This window comes from Amblyomma americanum, chromosome 2 (assembly GCF_052857255.1).
Source record: "Amblyomma americanum isolate KBUSLIRL-KWMA chromosome 2, ASM5285725v1, whole genome shotgun sequence".
NCBI classification, from domain to species: domain Eukaryota; kingdom Metazoa; phylum Arthropoda; class Arachnida; order Ixodida; family Ixodidae; genus Amblyomma; species Amblyomma americanum.
The window spans coordinates 23,517,378-23,539,305 of record NC_135498.1 but is presented as its reverse complement, the minus strand read 5'-3'; positions in this window follow the sequence as shown (position 1 = coordinate 23,539,305).

The following is a 21,928-nucleotide window of genomic DNA, read 5'->3' as shown; positions in this document are numbered from 1 at the left end:
TGTTACAAATTCGGCGCCCATTGTGAACGTGTTTTTCTTCGCGAGCGACAGCAGAACGGAACGAAAACGAGAGCCGAAACGTCACTGTCACGTCAAAGGCGCGCGCACGGCTCGCGCGGCAGGCAGCAAGAGTTGTGTCTGGCACAGCATGCCCACGGAGCGGGGGTTGGGATACCAGAAGGGATGCATGCGGGGAGAAGGCGGCATAGATGATTTGGGGGGGGGGGGGGGGGGGGGGGTACTCTGTCGGTGAGTGACGTTCGAAAAGGCGCGCGGCTAGCAGGCTGCAGGCCTCGTCCCGCAGCCCGTTTGCCTTTTCTTCCTGCCTTTAAGCACAGCGCGAGCTCCTTGCCTTGTAGGTCAAAGGAGAGGTCCGAAGGAACCGGGCTCCCAAGTGCCCGGCTCACACAGCTCGACACGGGAGTGAGTGACAGTGGAACAAACATTCGCCGGTCTGCAGGGGTGTACGATTTCGGGAGAGTGAAATTCGATTCCCTATTGGGGAACGGCCGCGGGCGCTTTCAGCGAGCGGGAACAGCGCGTCATGAAGTGCGCGAGCATGCACTGGCTTCTGTGCCGGGAACTGGACGACCACGGGGTGACGTGGGGGTGAGCGCTTGCCCTGCAGTGGAGTAGATTCGTTCCGGACTCCCAAAGAAGCGTAATGAGCTCGACGGACGCCTCGAAGAATCCCGGCGACCTCGTTGCCCATGTCACCGCGAAGACACCACGTCCCACAGCGTTCCACCCGCGACACCTGCGAATGTGACACGGCTGTCGATCATCTCGTCTTCTTGCCTAGCGTATATGTAGGCTCGGGCATTCTTTGTCCAGCTGTGCCCTTTTTACCCTCGTTGCCTCTTGCGGGTTTCCTCTTCTCTGGGGAGTTTCGTGAAGAACTGACCGAGTTGGTGCAACGAAGGCTCGGGAAGGGTCGGAGACGCGGTTTTGGGACGGTTGCCCATATACCTCACGAATGGCTTCAACGTGAATGAGCTTCTGATGAAGGTGCTGCTAAAAGGTATGATTTGTGACCTGGGCACTTTTCGCGAATCTGCACGCCCTTCGCTTAACCCTACCAGGCGCTTTTTTCGCTCCAAAAAAGGAGCGCGCTTTTTCGAAAGTTGCGTTATTTAAAGGGGTCGGTCCGAGACCAAACGCTTAGGCTTTTTTCCCCACTTCACAATGGACAAGGTAGCGTCGCTTTTCTAGTACAGCATGGGTCGCACGCACAATCGGCCCACTTGGGAGGTCGTTTTTTAAGACGCGTTCTCCAAGACTGTTCTCTCCTCTTTCGGGCACTTTACATCCTCGGCCAGACCTTCCAGTTTTGCTTTTTATTGCCGCTTACATGCTTGTAAACGAATGACTGAACGATATCTGCGCTGACCGTAAGGCAAATGAATAATCGCTATGAAAGAGGGAAAGAACGAAAAGAGGGAACGTCGCCTACGACGCGGAAGAAAATGCAAGAAGTACTAGAGAGGAAAAAAAAAATACTCTCCCGCTGGAGAGATGACCGAACATAAACGGGCAAAAAAAATGGGATGTAAAAATGAGGAAGAAAAGATTTTCGTTTTCCCCTTCGTCTCCGAGTGCAGCGCGCACTCCTGCAGCACGCACTGTCGCCTGTCAGAAAGTTCGCGTCCACGCGGACGCTTCGGAGCAGAACGGAGCAAAAAAATGAAACGAAATTGAAGGAGGCCGTCTTTCTTTTGATCATTTTTTTATGGAAGAGACGCACGAATGACAAGCCGCATGCGGAGTGCGGTGTCGCTGGGTCCCTTTGGCCTCTAAAAGAGCACCTGGCCGGTCTCGCGACGTCCCGGTCAGCAGGCGAGCGGGCTCGAACCGCCACCGCCCCCCATCGGCCACATCGGAGGGAAAGCAAAACACAGCAAAAGCGGCGAGACACCGCATTGTAAAGCACAGATATAAAGAGAAATAGTCGGAGCGAGCTGCCCCCCCCCCCCCCCCCCCCCCCCTGCACACCCACGTGCATCGCACCGCACGGCGAAGCGCGGAGGGCGTTCACGAGAGGGGACGCGGGGCTGAGGTACAGCGGCGAGTTCGGCATGAAAGCAAGACGGGCGTGCTGTCGGGACAGGCGGCGGAGCCAAGTCGCCGCCGTACAGAATGCGCGGGTCGAGTGGTTGAAGGGTTCAGTCGCATATCGCGAACTTGTACACATAGCGCCAGGATAGCATCGCTTGCATCCATGTAGGTGTCGCGCTGCGTAGAAGAACAGCCAAGTGTCACCGCCACGGAAAAAGAGGAACCCTGCGCTCTGGGCGACGCGGGGTCGATCCACAGGGGCAGCGGCTGCTTGTACACTATGGCATCGGCGCAGTAGAGACGGGGCGAGGAATAACAGGTCGAAAGGCGTGTGCGCCGCAGTCCCTAATGGGGAGCCGGCCACGGGAGGGGTGACCCTCAAGACAAACGCATCAACCCCTTCCTACTCCCGCCCTTCCATTCCCACCTCTCGGCCCCGGCAAACGGCTGTCGGGGTTTTTCGAAAATATGGAAGCCCTGCGCCGTATACGAGACACGCCGGTCGCGCATACTGAAGGGGGTGGGGTTTTCGCGCGCGCACAAACGCGGGGTCAAGTCTCAGGACGTGCACCCTTTGTGGCCTCCCAGCGGGAAATGAAAGCTGCACGTCAAGGCCCGAGCTGATATCGCAGGCTGCGGTGATCGCGTCACGAGATATGCGAGCTTCTAGGACGAGCGAAGCGCGTTTCTCCTTGTCCCTTCGAGACCGGGTGGCGGCTTTCACTTCGAGGTCTTTTCATCAAGAAGCGCCGTTCAAGCTGAGGCTCTGTGCTTTGCTGTCAGCCGAGTTGAGCATTCAATAACGAGTGCTTCCTTGGAGCTTTGGTTTTATACCTCTCAGTAGACATCGGCTGCAGCTCGAAGAGTAGAGTGGCTTTCCTCTCTTCTAGACTTATGTCAGGGAAGGATGCTTTTCCAAGCTTCATATTCCGTAATTGATAAGTATCTACTCTTGCCGGTCGGATACCCTGTAATGTAAGCACAGTGATTTGACTGCATTTGTTTGAGAGTGCGGTGTTTGTTACTCGGCAGCAGTTTCTAGGGTCACTGGAAAAAGTTTATTTTTTTATTACAGATACCTCAAGGGCCCTTGGGTGAGGGCTTTACAGTTCCAAGTGGCTCTAGCACGCGCTAGCCCAAGAAGTTGTGCGTGGAAGCAACTGCTGCACCCAAAGATATTCCGCCGCCCATAACTCTGCTCAGCAAAATAAAGCACAAACAGGACACCTCGTAACATTTACAAAGGGCCCACCACTGGGAGGACCTGCCATAGCGGAGCATTGGCACATCGCTTAACCGCTGCACACAGCGCCAGGAGGGGTATGAGGACTACCCGTGATCTATGAACGTGAAGTAGAAAATGACCTTCTGCATACACGGAAATTACTTACTCTATCGCGTCATACCCGTAATGCGGAGCTTAAGTATCCCCACCAATTTTTATGTATAAAAAATCTAGTGCTTATCTCCTCCCATATATGCGTCCCGTTTGCACTCATTCACCGACGAAATCCTGTTTTTGACTGGTCAAGGGACCCGCCGCGGTGGCTCAGTGGTTAGGGCACTCGACTACTGATCCGGAGTTCCCGGGTTCGAACCCGACCGCGGTGGCTGCGTCTTTATGGGGGAAAAACGCTAAGGCGCCCGTGTGCTGTGCGATGTCAGTGCACGTTAAAGATCCCCAGGCGGTCGAAATTATTCCTGAGCCCTCCACTGTTTACGGTACCTCTTTCTTCCCTTCTTCTTTCACTCCCTCAATCCCTTCTCTCACGGCGCGGTTCAGGTGTCCAACGATATATGAGACAGATACCTCGCCATTTCCTTTCTTCAAAAACCAATTATTATTATTGGTCGAGGGCGTGGTGCCGATCGATTTCTGTCAGCTGCTCAGCACGTGTGCCGTTTTCTTCGCTGTGTCAACTGGCTGAAAACGTGCTTTTTTTTTTAAGCGCTTATTTCACTTTGACGGAAATAAAGCGCCATCCTGCAAAAGCTGGCAAATAGGGAGGACATTAAAGAGTAGCCATGCGGTTGTCGGCCAAACACTGCTTCGCAGAAAGGGCTGTGTGAGCAGGTGTATTGGCTTGAGTAAGAATGAAGCCCTTTCTCCAGAGTTGTGGTCTTTTGTTTTGTTTTCTCTTAGCTTTGTCAAAGCTTTTCGTATAATGACGCCGGTAGCAGTCTGCCTTCTGGAACTCATTCCTGCAATATGGATGCCGAAAAAAAAGCAATGACAATTAATAGTTTTGAATTCGCACTTTCTGTAACGTGCTTTTTCATCCTCAATTGCTCATGGCGGTGTTTTCCAGTGCATTAACTGTCGTTCTTGTCAGGATAAGATTATAAGATCCATGTTCAGTCACAAGTGGTACTTTTTAAAAGGTTTGGGTGCACTCCAAGTTGCTTCAGAACGTTAGCACAAATTTTCTTTCGGCGTTCTTTCAGGCATGGTTTGATAACCCAAGGGACTATCTTGGCAGAGTCTTTCTTTATGTTGAGATCCTCATGCAAATTTTTCCACACGATGTATTTGTCAATGCTTAGTTTCAGTTATCATTCGGACACTCACTCGGGGGTCTTTTCGAACAGATTGGTCAATTCTTTCCACATTTTCATTGGTTCTTGAAGTGGAAGGTCCCCCAGGAGTCAGGACGTTCATCGTCTTCTACGTTTTAAGATATTCACTGAATCCTTCGTGCTGATCAAAAGCACACGCACGAGACATCCAGTCTTTGCTGTAAGACTCATTAAGCATCTGAAAAGATTCTGTTGGCGTTGTCTTCAGTTTCAGGAAAATTTTCGTTAACACATTAACTTTTTAACTCAATATCTTGCCGGCACCCGACGGAAAGCAATTGCTTCAGACGACTACTGACAACCAAGTGAACGGCCAAGGACGCTGATGTCTGTCATCCAAGTACACACGTGTTAAAGGACATCCTTTGACCTCGCATACTGCAGTGGTGAACTGATTTGTATGCTCTGCACTATTCCACGTCTACCTTGCGCTCCCGTCCTTACTTCCCGAACAGTGCACACACTCCAAGCGTGCTGGCTTCGAGGGAGATCACTCCCGTGCACAAAGCTGTCTTTATGCAAGGACAGGCAGAGAGGCTTGTCAGAGTCAGATTCTTCTTTTACAAGGATTCAGCTGAACAAAGCGCATTGCATTGTAACACTTGGCTATTCGTTAACGTCGCCTACAATGTTTTGGAAGCAATGTAATACAACGCAGTTTTCAGATGGGGCGATATACTATCTTCAGTGACCTAATCAGGACACGTGTGAGAATCATAACATGAATTGTCGTGAAGAAAAGGACTTTCTAACACACACACCCAGACACACACACAACTGCAAGCAGGCGAACAAACGTCTCTTTGCGGTGGCCAGAAGGCATAGACTGTGCAAACTGCAAGACTGCAAGGCAAGTAATGGTACCCGTGGCAGCGCTGGCACAAGTCACGCGGAAGGGGTCTCTCCTGACGCGCGACGCGATCAAGGACCGCCACAGCACGAAATCCACCTACGCGCCGAGACGTTGTCCCAAAGGGAGCCAATACTATATATCTGGCGGCGGCCCAGGGTCAGCTCCCTGACCGTCGCTAATCGGGGTGAATACCCGTACCGCGACCCCGTCCGCGCCTTGCGGCGGCTTCTTTGAAGTCTCCCAGCGGTCTCGGTCGTTCCGACCAGCGTGCGTGCAGTCACACGCACGCGGACGCCATTGTGCGGCTGATCCCACGCGGCCCGTAACTGCCGTTTCTTTCCGGAGCATAATCTCAGCCCTTGCCTCTCCCGATTCTTTCTGGCTACGGCTTCGAAACGGCTGCCGCCCTGACTTCTGTGCTCGCGCGCCGCTGGCTGCAGTCGCGCGTAAGATATGGCCGCCGCGAAAGGGCGTTCTTGGGCATGGCCTACACGCCGCGCTTTTCCCGAATCATCCGTCTGCGGCGTCGATTCCGAGCAAAAAGGCCGTGTCGGCTGCGGCTGAGGTAGGGAGAGAAAGGAAAAGACCAGAGACTTTTGGAACGAAAGAATGAAAGTACACATGTTTTCTCCGGGCCTCCTTGTATACGTTCTCCTGCCATCTATACGCGCACGCCGCAGTCATGCTGACATGTCCGGAATGAATGTAGCCGTATTCCCGCATTGTCGCTCATGGTGCAGAGCGGTGTTCGAGGGTAAGTAATGGGTTCGGAAGCACGGACGTTCGAAATACGTGTGAAGAAGAAGCGTGTGAAAGTATCCCTATAGACTGTACACCCTGGAATGGCGTGCGAAATCCTTTTGGTACGACGTGAGACGGTGCAGGGAAACGGTTGTTCTCAAAGTCAGCGCAGGTAAAGAAATGCGACGAGAGAAAGAAGGAATTTGAGTGCTTTTAGTCGGGCCGCGCAATGCGGCCAGGTCGAGAGCGGCAGTGCGAGCATGAGTTGTGGAAGAGGAGAATCTTGAAAGTGACAGGTGCGGGACACGTGGTGCGGCGATGCTTCGGAGAAAAACTCGCCGAAAAGCAGACGGCAGCGCTTTATTTACTGAGGTCCACTCGCTTGGTCAGGCAGCCATATAGGAGTAAAATTTGTGTTTGAGGTAGTTGGTTTATACAGTTGAATCATAAGAGCAATAACGACACGGAACATGGCAGTAACACAGAAGACAGGACGGACATTGACTGCCAACTGTTTATTCTGAAGCGACCCAGCACATTATAAAGCCAGTTGGTATAGTCAGTGCCCGTCCTGTCTTCCGTGTTATTGCTTTGTTCCGTGTCGTTTTTGCGCAGCCCTCTCATGATTCAAGCTGTATAGGAAAATGGCGAGTAACTAGTAAAACGTAGAGACAATACTGATCTTCACATGCAAACATGCATGCGTCCTGGTGGCTCACAGTGTGCAGAGAAAGATAACAATCTCACCCACGGTAAATATGTAAATCTTGTCGTGGGGGAAGGGATGAAAAGGGAGAGAGAAACTTTTGTTTTATCATAACCATACCCTCACCTCCATCATCCAAAAGCCAACACCCACCAGAAGCCCACGCAGCATCTGAACGAAGACGTGACGGTGAAATCCAATACAGATACGAAGGAAGGCGATCAGTCATGGAGGAAAAGATGCGATCAATGCATGAGCGAACCGTACAACCAATAATACGGACACACACATTTCTCGCATCACATCGTAAGATCGTCCGTGCATATTTTACTTCCTCCGTCAGCCCTTCCCTCTATATAGGAGCGATTGAGTGAGACAGTTACTGTGTCTTTCATCTCCTCATAACCATGCAGACCATACCCATGCAGAAGCATCTTAACAGTATTGTTAAGATGCTTAAAGCATCTTAACAGTATTGTTAAGATGATTAAGATGAAGTTGCGCTGTCGCGTAAAAAGGACGAACGGGGAACAACAGGTTGACGTGGCTCCCTGTTCGCTCCCTGCTCTGAACTATTCAGTCTTCACCCATAACGTTTGTAAATAAATGCAAATAGTATTTCCGCGTAACAGTATTGTTCCTTTTTTTTTTCTTGACAAAGCGGGGGAACTACACCTCCACAAGCCGCAGACGAACACTTTCAATTATAGCCTAGAAGACAACACGCAGTAGATCCGGAGTCATTTGACTCACAATGCAAATTCTGCGGGGAGATGGCGCACCTTTGCCGTATGGATGGGCTTGCCAGCGAAATGTGGCTATCGATATGAATAGCCAGCCAACGCAGGAGGTGTGGGAGGCTGCTCTGACCAATTCGGACGAAACGAGTCAAAAAGAAGTAATCTAAAGAGCCCGCGGGCAGCAGCCTATGCCAATGGGGTTCCGTAAAGTTTCAGTAAAATGTTTTCAGTTCTCAATAATCGTAGGCATCTATCTGTACGTTTACAGGGATGTTTACAGAGACATCGACACGCTTTCTGCCATCACATACTGCTTTATTACACATCATTGACCACATTAATTAATGACTCTAATTAGTGACCATAATTAGCTAAGCGTTCCTTTAATGTAATTCACCTACTGTGCGGAAAACTACTTGTTCTTAATCGAAATAAGAAGAGGCGCTTTAAAGGGTATAAAAAGCAGGCATAAATAGAGTTTGTTGAAGGCAAGAGTAAGAGCTAGGAAAATACATTAATATCGCGAATAACTTCCTAGCCTAGCTTTGGAAATTATTTTCTACCTAAATTTAGGCGCGCATGAGTGCTAATGCGTCATTAATCTGAGGATGCTACAATTGCCTAGTATATATTCAGGGCCCAAATAAGGTGACAGGAATCTTTAAAACTGGGCTTGGGTCAGATTCTTTGCTAAAGTGTACTCTCGGCCGGGTGGCTGTTTCATGTAATTTCGAACTTTTCCAGTAGCAGCTGAAATGAGATTTAACGACGTATTGTTAAACACATGCTAGATTTTAAAATAAAATTATAACAGAGCTAGCACCCAACCGTAACTACTGTCAAACCTCGCAGTAACGAAACGATTTTTAACAAAATAATGGGCATATAACGAAGGAAAAGCCACTCCTTTTGGAGGCTCCCATAGAAGCCTATTATCTGATATCTCATTATGACGAAGTAAAATTCTTGCATGGTATATAACGAAACTCCAGTCAAACATGACTGGCCATTTCACGCTGGGATGTCAATTTGTAACGGAATCTAACACTTCAATACCGTTTCGATGTGGCAACTGGAATTAGCTTTCATTATTTACCCTGTAAAACACCGCATAAAACACGCGGAAAACTTATCCCACCTCAAGCGGGGCCTGCATAGAACGCTTGCCTGGACAATTCGTCAGCTTCAGCGCGTGGTTTGACGCTGCCACGCCCTCTGCCGAAAATTGGTTGCGCGGCCAACGATGCCACGCCGCAAGGAAGGAACACGCAGCCCGCTGTGCCATATGCTGGACTTCGACTGAGTTGCCAAAATCATTGCATCCCCCCCCCCCTTCCCATTTTCGAACCTTCTTGCTGCACACAACCCATTGCAAGCACTCTCTGCTTCTCTGATACCATTAGCAGTTTAGTTTCCTTTTTCGTAGCATGGCATCACGGATAAAACAGCGCGCTTGGTCTGCGTGACTATATCGAGGTCCCGCTGATTACACAAGTTCAAGCGACGAAAAATGAAAACACAAATAATTCCCGTTGACCAGAAAGCGCATCATCAAACATTCGGTTTGGTGAATGCATTCCCATGACAGTACAGTCATGGACACAAGTTTGCGGGATGCGGATTCGCGGTGTGCGATGTTAGTGCACGTTAGCGAACCCCAGGTGGTCGAAATTAATCCGGAGCCCTCCACTCCGGCACTTATTTCTTCCCTTCTTCTTTCACTCTATCCTTAATTCCTTCCCTAAAGGCGCGGTTCGGGTTCGGTTCAATTTGCGGGGAAAAAAAGAGTTTTGGGCTGCTTCGCTAACCAGGCAAAATTTAGTCTTCTATAGCAGGTAAAGCAGGCATGTTTCCTCTATGCCTGGCCAAGCAACAGTAATTTTTTTTTTCCTCGAATATGCATCCCGCAAAATTTTGTCCATGACTACATTGCTGTCTTGCGGACAAGTGTTGTGGCTTGCATACTCGGGAACCTTGCGGAAAAGTTAAACCAAACGCATACTCGCGACGAAATCGTCATCGCGTGCCCTCTATTACAATATCCCGTATTGCCTCTAGCACATATTAAAAAAGAGCCAAATATTCTGAATAGGTTCCTTTCCTCTACAGCATTACTTCTCAAAACTGTGGTGAGCGACCAGCTAGAAATCCTTAGACGAAACCGTAGGAAATGTCGCCCTCCGGGCATATTAAACTCGCCACAGAAGCAGCCACATTCTGGAGGCGAACACAGGCAAACACTTTCCCCAACGTGTACTTGTACAGCATCATCCACCCTTACAGATACCCCCACCCACCTGTTCCTGATGTGGCGGTAAGCCCACGCAAATCCACGTTTCGTGGAGTTGCGTGAGAAAACCGTCCCACATGAGACCATCACAGGCATCACACGAGCAGTGTGAGGCAACACTGACCATCAATAGTCTGGAGGACAAACGTCAGGTCATCCGACGGGTCCAAACACCAGCGCAAGCCACCGGAGTCCTGAAGTAAGGAGTTCGATCGCCCACCTGACTCGTCCAACAATGTATAAACCAAAGACGTTTTTTCTCTATATTTCTGTCTGTCTCTCTCTGTCTCTCCGGGAACCATATTATAGGCGCTGAACCTCATGCAGGCCGCGAAAGTAATAGGCGCGTGTTGGCAAGGCTGACCTTTTCGGTTGGTGAGGCACATGCCATGGCGTGAAAGCTGGGTACACGAGATAAAGCCTGCCGCAATGCCCATTTCCAGCACATTAACATGTCCTCGGTGTACACAGGGGCAGGTAAGCCCTCTGGTATGTGGACTTAAAAATGTCACGTACAATACAACGAAGAAACGGCTATAAGAAATTACGGCACCTTCGACTTCGTTATACCGAGGTTCAACTGCTCCTCCAATCCCACCCTACAGTAAGGTTATAATTTAAACTTCGTAATTAAATCCACCCTGACACAGTCTAAATGTTATTCAACTGCTCGAGACGTCCTTGTGCGCCGCTGAGGGTCTACGAAAAATAAATAAATAACAGAGCAGACTGGAGCCAGCGTTATTCCGAATATCCAGAGGCGCAAGATTAGTTAGCTGTAGTTAAAGCAGATATAAACTTGACCTTCGCTAAAACAGAAAGGCTGCGTTGCAGCGGGCTCCGTGGAAGTAGACAACACCCGTACTAACCGTAATACGCTCAAAGCTTTTTGATATTACCACTTGCGACAATTTCCATAGGAAGGAAGGAAGGAAGGAAGGAAGGAAGGAAGGAAGGAAGGAAGGAAGGAAGGAAGGAAGGAAGGAAGGAAGGAAGGAAGGAAGGAAGGAAGGAAGGAAGGAAGGAAGGAAGGAAGGAAGGAAGGAAGGAAGGAAGGAAGGAAGGAAGGAAGGAAGGAAGGAAGGAAAAATATTTATTGACAGGGAAGAAGAAGGTGGTTGGTGCATGGTTGCAGCGGGGTCAGCAGTCCAAGACCTCAGTAAATCTGGCCGACGCCATGGAGATCGCGATGAGCTCTTCCTGGTCTTCCAGGGCGGCGCTGGTCAGCCGCACCTCCAACAGGTCCAAGGCTGGTGGCGTGGCTTATGGGTGCGTGTTTATGTGATATGAAGAAATGTACCACTGTACCATGAGCATGCATTCATGTCACACACACAGTACACAGCCACACTTCGCATATAGCGACCTCTAGCTGCTGGTGCAAATATATAGATAACTGCGACCAGGCATCGAAACTAAAATAAAAAAATAGCAGTTGGTAACAATGCGCCATGATCCGCGGCGTCCAGTATTGCTCGGCTGGCCAATCGAAACAGTAAACGAAACCGGCTTTTTAATGTTTGTCTCTATTAAATAAGCTAGAAATCAAAATTCTAGAGCTTATAATTGTTTTCTTATGATAAGCTTCTTGTTTAGGTAACAAGATAGGTTGTTGTTAGAAAACTGGTTTTTGAGGAAAGGAAATGACGCAATAACTCTCACACATCACGCTGGGCACCCGAACCGCGCCATAAAGGAAGAAATAAAGGAGAGAGTGAAAGAAGAAAGGAAGAAAGAGGTGTCCCAGGGGTGGCTCCGGGGTAATTTCGACTACCTGGGGATCTTTAAAGTGCACTGACATCGCACAGCACACGGGCGCCTTTCGCGTTTCGCCTCCATCGAAACGCGGCCGCCGCGGTCGGTTTCAAACCCGCGAACTCCGGCTCAGTAGTCAAGCGCCTTAACCACTGAGCCACCGCGGCGAGTGTGTTGTTGCCTTAGTGACGTTTCAACAACGCACTCTTTTTCGTCGTAGAGGGCTTCCGTGCGGCGGTCTTGAATGTGGGTTGGGCTTCACAGCAGATTTAAAGGAATACTCGATAAAAATCTGGAAATAGAGAGGAAGTGCTAGATTTTTATTCGTAAGATACGATTAGCCAAGTGTGCAGTCATCATTCCTGTTGTTTTTGAGCGGATGGCTGTATTTTGGGCGTTTTTTCAGCGGCCGCCGGGCCCCACTAAGCGCCTGCCCTACGAGCTGGTGGGCATGACGTCACGCCTATATTCTAGCGCCGTAGGCAAGTTGGCGTGGCAGTACGCAGTTCAGGAATCCCTGCCAGCGTCATGAACCTTCGGAATGGTGGTGGTGTAAACGTTAATAGACACAGAGGAGTTTAGGACGCGCAGGTCCTTGGGCCCCCGCACGGCACCATTGCACTCAAAAGTTCATGTCCCGGAGGCTCATGACGCTGGCAGCCCGGCTTGTGGCGATGACTTGCTTGGCCGGGTCCTCGGAGCGCTGTAGGGTCTCCCAAGCCTCCCAAGTGGTAAGGTGCTCCAGGCCCCGCGGGGGAGGATCCGCCGGGCAGAGGAAAAGGATATGATCGAGAGTGGCTTTGGGGTGGTGGCAGAGGGTACAGGAGGGGTTTGTGTGGACTTGGTGATAGCGCGAGCGTATATAAGGGGAGGGTAAGGTGCGTGTTTGGAGCCGCCTCCAAAGTGCCTGGGGATAATTGTCGAGGGAGGGATGGGGTGCAGGGTAGAGCCGACACTCGGCTTTGCAAGCCTGCGTCAGTTCACTGAATGAATGCATGCGCTCCCGTGAGAACCCTAGATCGGAGGCCGCCGGTGCCCGGTTGAGAGAACCTTGGCCTAAAGCGTTGGCAGCCTCGTTTCCGGGATTCCCGGAGTGGGCAGGCACCCATATGAGCTCCATGTGGCAGGGCGAGTGTGCGGCGAGATAGTTAGTTCAGTATGCGAAATGACAGGACGCGAGCAAAATTTAGTATGGCAGTATTAGAGCCCGATAGTATATACCGGGCCTCCGTGCGCGTGATGGCTAGGGCAATGGCGGCCTCTTCCATTGCCGACTGAATCAGGCAAGTAGTCATCCAAAGTATACAAACACGATATGCAGGCAGATAATCTTGAAGCGTGGGCACGATGAAGCTTGATGAAGCGCCATGAAATGAACTGTACAATAAAGCAAGAGCACGCCAAACGCGCTCACCTTCGTGCGATCCGTGCTGGCGATAGCCTGCGACGGGTAAAACTGACGGCACATCCCGTCGTGTGAGAGCTTTCACAGGCGGCCGCCAGGTGCGGTGGTTTGAAATATATTCATTAAAATAACTACTTTCTGCTCATTTATGTTTTAAAAGAGTGTAGTGATGGTCACTTTCAGTACCCCAGCTTTCATTTTGGCCAGAAATCTCGATTCATGAAACAAAACCTCTGGTCATATTATCGAAAAAGGAGGTCCGTGTGAGTAAAAAATCGGGTGTGTACGGATTGACACTTGTCCAAGTTAACTTCGACATTGTTGATAAAGGCACAGCTGCCTGGCGATGAAATGAGTGCAATAGGTGCATTAACAATCCGTGAGATAAATTAGGTGAAAGCGCAAAATAAGAAACACTTCGCACACGGTAATGGCAACATATGGTGACAGCTTTGACTGCTTTCAGATGGCGCCCCCATCTGCAAGCACATGAAAGTCGTTTTGAAAGTAAAAAAAAAAGAGTCTTCTTGAAGCCGAATCGCAGAGTTCCCGTAGTTCCCGCCATAGAGTTTCTTACTATTAACTAGAGGGAAAGCTGGCACCCCGACTATGGCAGTTTACATGGAGCTTCCTCGAGACACCCTATACCATGTTGCATTTGGGTTGCAAGCCCCAAGGGTAGCGTTGGCCTGGCGGCCTGGGGCAAAGCTGGAAACATCCGAAGGTCCCGGCAAAGGATGAGTCGACTGGCAACAGAACAACTTGTTTATTCTGGCATCGCAAAAGAGCAGCCGGTCAGGGCGACCACGTTACTCGAAGGAAGGAATCGAAGGCTCTCGTTGGCGTCCGGGGCAGCTCGCTTTATACCCACGGAGTCGAGGGCAAGAGGGAACGGCTTGGGAAGAGGCGTCCGATACGGCGACGCTTGAACATGTCCAGACGTGACGGGCGCGTCAGCCAGGCCGGCGCCGGTCAGACCTCCTCGCCTCCCAGTTGGGGAGCTCCTCTCCCCGGCTGCCGCGCTTTGACAAGCGTGGGCAGCAGCATGCACACACACACACACGCACGCACGACGACACGTGGCACTGAAACCTGTCTGGACGCGCTTGGCGGGAGGCGTTGCGGCCGCGATGAACGAAGCCGCGGCGTCCGTAGCATCCGCGCCGGCTATACCGCGCGTCGAAGGCGAGACGTAACAGACCGCCCCGCCGGGAGAAGGAGATCCCGATGGTCAGGGGACTGCATCCGCTGTCCAGAGGGATGTCGCTCGATGATGCTCGTAAACGAAACCGGTCGTCCCTCGACGTTGCTTGAGCGCAGCGCACAGAGAAGGCCTCGTTCTCAGGTTCAGGATCACACAGGGCACTGCAAAGTCACTCCAGGAGAGTTGCCATTTTTGTGCTCGTTCCCAGCAAGCGTTAGAACTACGCCGAAACGCAACCGCTCAGTCAGCAAGCACGAGACAACCCTCACTAAGCTCTGCCAGGCTCTTTCCCCTTTTATACTACTGCCTAGTTCCTTACAGTAGTCAAGCAGCACTCAGAACGCGTCCACAAATTGGAAAATTGCACTAGAAAGCACATAATCACTTTGAAACACTAAACAAAAGCAATATGTTAAAAATCCTGCCTCAGGAAGAAAACATCAGTAACCAACAACTTTGAGGCGGATTCCTACGTTAGGGGCTTCGACTTAAGCCATCGGCGTTACCGTTGAGACTCCCCTTTTTGTAACGCACCTCAAAGGAATATTGTTGCAAAGCGAGGCTCCAGCGCAGGAGGCGGCCATTTTTGGGAGAGATGTTCTGCAGCCATTGGAGAGGGCAGTGATCCGTCTCAATGATAAACCTCGAGCCGGCTAGGTAGCATGACAATTTCTGAACGGCCCACACGAGACACGCACACTCTTTCTCGGTGGCGCTGTACGCCTGCTCACGACAGGTCAGCTTACGACTAGCATACAGGACGGGGTGTTCCACTTCTCCATTGTCCCTTTGGCACAGTACAACGCCCATGCCTCGCTCACTAGCATCGCACTGAACAACGAACCCTTTTGTGTAGTCTGGCGATCGTAGCACAGGCTGGCTTGTTAGGGCGCTCTTTAAGGCGCTAAAAGCTCTTTCCTTTGTCTCGCTCCAGACGACTGTTTGGGGCTCTGTTTTTCTTAGAGCATCCGTCAGGGGAGCCGCGATATCGGAGTACCTGGGGATGTACCTCTGATAGTAGCCGGCGACACCTAAGAACGACCGAATATCGGTCTTCGTGCGCGGTTGCGGGAAGTCTCGCACAGCGGCCACCTTTATTTCAGAGGGGCGGCGACGACCCTGTCCAATCACGTGACCGAGGTATACAACCTCGGCCTGTGCTAATTGGCAGTTGGGAGCTTTGACTGTCAAGCCCGCTTCGCGCAGGCGGGTTAGCACTGCCCGCAAGTGTGCCATATGCTCAGACCAGGATGCGGAGAATATCGCTACGTCGTCTAAATACGGTAAAGCGAATTCTTCCTGTCCTCGCAACACTTTGTCCATGAGGCTTGAAAAGCAGTATGGCGCGTTCTTCAAACCAAAACTCAAAACTTTAGGACGGAATGTTCCCATTGGTGAAATGAACGCCGCATACCTACTAGCCTCTTCTGTAAGTGGAACCTGCCAATAACCCCTGACAAGATCTAGGGTGGAAATAAACTGAGCGCTACTAACTTTCTCAAGGCGCTCCTCGATGTTAGGGATCGGATAAATTTGATCCTTAGTAATGGAATTAAGCCTGCGGTAGTCGACGCAAGGACGAGGTTCCTTGCCCGGTACCTCAACTAAAATCAAAGGGGAGGTATAATCACTCTCACCCGCCTCAATAACACCGAGCTGTAGCATTTTCTTTACCTCAGCCTCCATAATATCGCGCTGGCGGGGTGACACCCGGTACGCCTTGGATCGTACTGGCTCTGGGGAGGTAAGTTCTATATCATGAGTAAGGACAGAAGTCCTACCAGGCCTCTCAGAGAACTGACCTTGAAACTCTTGTAAGAGTTGGTGTAGTTCGGATTTCTGCTCAGCCGACAGCGGTGCTTTAATGATTAAGTCACTAATGACCTGATCAGTGTCTTCCCTGTTCGTCACTGAGCTTAGTCCCGGAAGCTCGACCGGAAGCTCTTCTAACTTTCCCGTGTCGGGCATTTCCTCTCCAGTACCTGGTGCCTTCAGCGCTACAGGCTCAATTTTATTCAGTTCGGACGTGCTCTGAATATCAGCTTGCTGCGCCTCCGACCCTTTCTCATTGTTCGACAACGTCGGCCCCGCAACTACCGCCTTTGCAGCGAGCTCCCGAACTCCTGATCTGGTTAAGGCCTGAACGCTAGCCTCACCAAACAAAAGCCCCTTCTCGCGCAGGAGGTGATCGGACCTGTTCGAAAATAGGTACGGGTACTGGGGGGGCAGCCTAGATGACACTACGGCCTCCGTCTCAAGTGCTCCGAAAGGTCCTTCAATAAGCACTTTTGCTACGGGCAGACACACGCTATGAGCTTCCACGGCTTGCTTGATCCATGCGCGCTCGCCCGTGAACATATCGGGTTCTACGTAAGAGCGGTGAACTACATCCATTGTAGCTGCGGTATCACGAAGCACTCGGCACTCTTTCCCGTTCACGAGGAAGTCTCGCATGTAAGGCTCGAGAAGCTTCATGTTCTCGTCAGTGCTACATAATGACAAACACACGACTTCTCTTTTTGTTTCTGGACACTGCGCCGAAAAGTGACCCGGCTTCTGGCACGTATAACACACGCGCGCTTGCCTCGCCTCGAACCGCTTTCTGCGTTCGGCTTCGGCTGCCGCCGTCTCCTTACGTTCGGTCGGACTGCTTTCACTCGCATCCGCACTACGCGTGTCCCCCCTTGCTCTCATGGGTGTGAACTTCGGCCTCTCAGACTTGGAGCCAAATTCACCCTTTTGACCGTCCTTAGCTCCGCGAGCCCGACGCGTCACAAACTCCTCGGCTAGCTCGGCGGCTTTAGCCACTGTACTAACGTCTGGCCTATCCAAGACCCAGTACCGCACGTTCTCAGGTAACCGACTATAAAACTGTTCCAGCCCGAAACACTGCAGAATTTTCTCGTGGTCACCAAACGCTTTCTCTTCTTTGAGCCACTCCTGCATGTTTGACATAAGCCTGTAGGCAAACTCTGTATATGACTCATTTCTGCCTTTTTCATTTTCCCGAAACTTCCGACGGAACGCCTCCGCTGACAGCCTGTACTTTTTTAGCAGACTCGATTTCACTTGGTCGAAATCCTCTGCCTCCTCTCTCTTCAAGCGAGCGACTACGTCGGCCGCCTCGCCGGGTAACAAAGTGAGCAAGCGCTGTGGCCACGTTTCCCGAGAGAACCCCTGCTTCTCGCACGTTCGCTCAAAGTTAACCAGGAACAAACCAATGTCCTCTCCAAGCTTAAACGGTCGCATCAGGTCAGTCATTTTGAACGATACCCGTTCTCCTGCACCGTGTGCCTGACTTCCATTACGAGCGCGTTCCATCTCTACCTCGAGACGCTTCATTTCCAAAGCGTGTTGACGGTCGCGCTCTTCTTTCTCTTTTTGCTCTTTACGTTCGCGCTCCTCTTTCTCTTTTTGTTCTTTACGTTCGCGCTCGTTTTTCTCTTTTTCTTTTTGTTCCCTCTCCTCAATCGTCTCAAGGCATTCCGACAGCTCGTCATCCTCAGCCTCCAACTCAAGAATAGCCCTTAGCAGTTCTGGTTTTCTGAGTTTGTCTGAGACATCCAGACCCAACTCTCTTGCAAGCTCCAGCAATTTCGGTTTGCGCAACGACTTCAAATCCATGGCTGCTCCGAATGCTGCTTTCTCTACTGCCTACTATTGTCTTGCCGCAAACTAACCCGGCAGCAACGACAACACAATTACCAGCTCTGTTTCTGACACTAACAAAAGCCTGGCAAAACTCAGAAGAAGAAAGTCCCGCACTCACCAAACCTCGCAGCCAAGAATTCAGCGCAGTCGTTCCGCTGCAGGCAACCAGTCATCACACAGGGCTCGTTGCACTGCTCCCGGATGGTCGTTGTGCTGCTCAGCATACAGTTGAACGCATATCTTCGCTGCTGGCCTCCGTTGTCGGGATCCCACCGCTGGCAACCAGTTGTTGCATTTGGGTTGCAAGCCCCAAGGGTAGCGTTGGCCTGGCGGCCTGGGGCAAAGCTGGAAACATCCGAAGGTCCCGGCAAAGGATGAGTCGACTGGCAACAGAACAACTTGTTTATTCTGGCATCGCAAAAGAGCAGCCGGTCAGGGCGACCACGTTACTCGAAGGAAGGAATCGAAGGCTCTCGTTGGCGTCCGGGGCAGCTCGCTTTATACCCACGGAGTCGAGGGCAAGAGGGAACGGCTTGGGAAGAGGCGTCCGATACGGCGACGCTTGAACATGTCCAGACGTGACGGGCGCGTCAGCCAGGCCGGCGCCGGTCAGACCTCCTCGCCTCCCAGTTGGGGAGCTCCTCTCCCCGGCTGCCGCGCTTTGACAAGCGTGGGCAGCAGCATGCACACACACACACGCACGCACGACGACACGTGGCACTGAAACCTGTCTGGACGCGCTTGGCGGGAGGCGTTGCGGCCGCGATGAACGAAGCCGCGGCGTCCGTAGCATCCGCGCCGGCTATACCGCGCGTCGAAGGCGAGACGTAACAACCACCAAGGGCGCTCTAAGCATCATGGGGCGGAGAGCTACCGACTGCAAAACAAGTTTTGGTCAAAAAATATTAAAGAAACAAACGTTGTTTAATAATTAAGATTGTCCTATCATTCAATATCCTGTCTATAAATTGTAACAAACGAGCAGAAAAGCCTGTAAATGCAAATTTGGCTCAAAATAAGCAATGGCTTGCTCTCCTATTGGCCAAGTATTGCAGACCACAAAAGCCAATATTTCATGCTTAACAGGCGCACTTTTAAAAATAAATATGTTTTTAAAAAAATGTTGTCGCTTCAACATTTTAAACGGTTTTTCCACAGCATTTAGCAAAACAAAAACCTTTTATTGGCGTCGTGTGCTGTTGCGTTTTTGTTACTAAGGCGTTTGCACACTACTCTTAATAATAATAATAATAATTGGTTTTTTGGGGAAAGGAAATGGCGCAGTATCTGTCTCATATATCGTTGGACAACTGAACCGCGCCGTATGGGAACGCCGAAGTCGTCTGCGCGCGGAGCGTGCCGTGGATACGGAATGGGACATCTCAGTAACGTCACTCTACGTTCCTGAAAAAAAAAAACTTCCTACTGTCCCGCACTAAGTAGCTCATCGCCCCATGATGCTTTGCGCGCCCATAGAGGTGCAGGTAGAGTCTACTACAATGTTTTGAGTGGAAGGAGCGGAGACCGGTTCTGTTGTTAGCCGCGGCCCCCGCTTGTGTAGAAAGTTGCGGCGGCGCTGTCGTCGCCCGCACTTGAGCCCTGCTTGCTGGGAACGGTTGTTGTGCTTGCTTCTGGCAGTAATTGCTATTAAGAAATCTCTGCTGGCCTGCTCTTCGCCTGTGACGCCTCCCAAGCGTCAGCTAAATCACTGCTACGCTCCAGGGTGCAAGAAGGGTATGCTCGAACTGGCCCACCCAAGCCCACAATTCCTTATAACCATCAACTTCCTCAATTATTACAATCTGGCAAAGAGCGTCGCTGGGTCAAATGTGCCTGAGGTTATGGTTAGCTCGCTTCTATCAGTCAAGGACCAGGCGGCAGGTTCTCACAAGCAGCAGGAACTTATTGATATGCTGATCCACATGGATAATCTTGATGAAGCCAAAAGAACTTTTAACAACAAAGAAGCTATGACAGAACATTCTTATCACAATCAGAGGACTGATTCAAGGCTTACTATATTGCAGGGTCTGTTGCAAGAAAGTGTATCTTGAAAACAAAATGTCGTGCGCGCATGGATAAGCTTCTGTTACCAGCTCCCGATGGCAAAATTTTAATGGTACGTGCTACATTTACAAAAGCGTCCGCTTTTAGTGGCTTGCTCTACCCCGCACTGAGCCTCTTCAAGTTTATCAGTCAGCTGAGAACGTTTTCACAGGGTGTTTTAGCTCTGGAGAACTGCATCACGACAGCGCATCATGGATGTGCTTGCTCTTCTCAACAATACAGGCATGAACCCTATTAGATGCTATCAGCACTTCAAGGAGCTCTTTGACCTTCTTTTATCTCCTCTTCCCGTCCCCCAGAGCAGAGTAGCAGGCCAGATATTTATTTTTTCAGGCCAACCTCTCTGCCTTTCCTATCAATAAACCCTCTCTCTCTCTCTCTCACCTCAAATTTGACATCTTGTGACCAGAATAACCCGCCGCGGTGGCTCAGTGGTTAGGGCGCTCGACTACTGATCCGGAGTTCCCGGGTTCGAACCCGACCGCGGCGGCTGCGTTTTTATGGAGGAAAAACGCTAAGGCGCCCGTGTGCTGTGCGATGTCAGTGCACGTTAAAGATCCCCAGGTCAGGTGGTCGAAATTATTCCGGAGCCCTCCACTACGTCACCTCATTCTTACTTTCTTCTTTCACTCCCTCCCTTATCCCTTCCCTTACGGCGCGGTTCAGGTGTCCAACGATATATGAGACAGATACTGCGCCATTTCCTTTCCCCAAAAACCAATTATTATTATTATTATTATTATTATTATTATTATTATTATTATTATTATGACCAGAATACATTTTTTTGTCGAAGGTCTCAACAGGTCTCGTGACTTCGCCCGAAGGAAAGCACAGCAGCATTTAAAGTTGAGCCGTGTGTAGAAAATTGAGATGCAAGATTTTGTCGAGGACTTAGTGGGGCACAGCATATGTAAATAAAATTAGTTGTGTCATGGATATTCGTGTTTTTTTTTTCTTAAGCGGCCCGGGGGGGGGGGGGGGGGGGGGGAGGGGGGGTTACTGCTGCCTTACGACTGGGTTGCCGTGCACAAAGTTGGCCTGACCTATTATTGTCGCTTCTCTGAAGTGGAAAGTTGGCATTAGATACATGAACTAGAACTGCACTTTTACTAGGTATAGCCTTCGTCAAGAGCTCAGAGCTCACGAGGTTTGCTTCTCGGACGTATAGTGGGGCTCCTGTAGAACTTTTGGGCGTTCAGCCCACTGGAGGTAACGGGACCAAAAATGTTACCTTCAGGAGATATGGAACGCTGGAAATGCATTACAAGCTATGCGGTGTGGCTCGGAAGGGAACCCCGTCGGTTCTAAATTTTTTACAAAGGCTCTACTTGCACTGATGCTGCAAGTAAGTCCACTAGCTCGCCCTTCTAAAGAACTGCGTGCGCTAAAAGACGACAACGAAAGCGTCCCATGCGACCGCGGCACGCTCCTCGCCGGACCCTGGCCTATTCCTCGTCGCGGGTGTGTGCCATGTCATTGAGGCAACATTGCAGTCACTGCATTCCGCTAGGCTGTTACGTAATTCCGTGTAGCAGCGTCGTGCAAACTAAACAAGATCGCGGATGTACACGGGGGAGGGAGCTCCTTTGTAAATTTCCAGGCATTTCACTGATACACATTGTTTTGGAGTTCTTTATAGGGTTCGTGAGGTCACGGAGCATTTGCATAATTCATTTTACTAAAGAGGAACGATGCATTAATTTGAACATCACGGGGGCAGTACGCAGAGACTTCCGTGCGCGGCAGCAAACGGCAGGCTGACCGCAAAGTAGTGCGGTTGACTGCAGCGCCACCGCCAACTTCCACGCTCAGCGGCCCTCTCCGCGGCGGCTGGTCGCGCCACTCAAAACATTCTAGTACACTCCAACGTATTTAGATTAG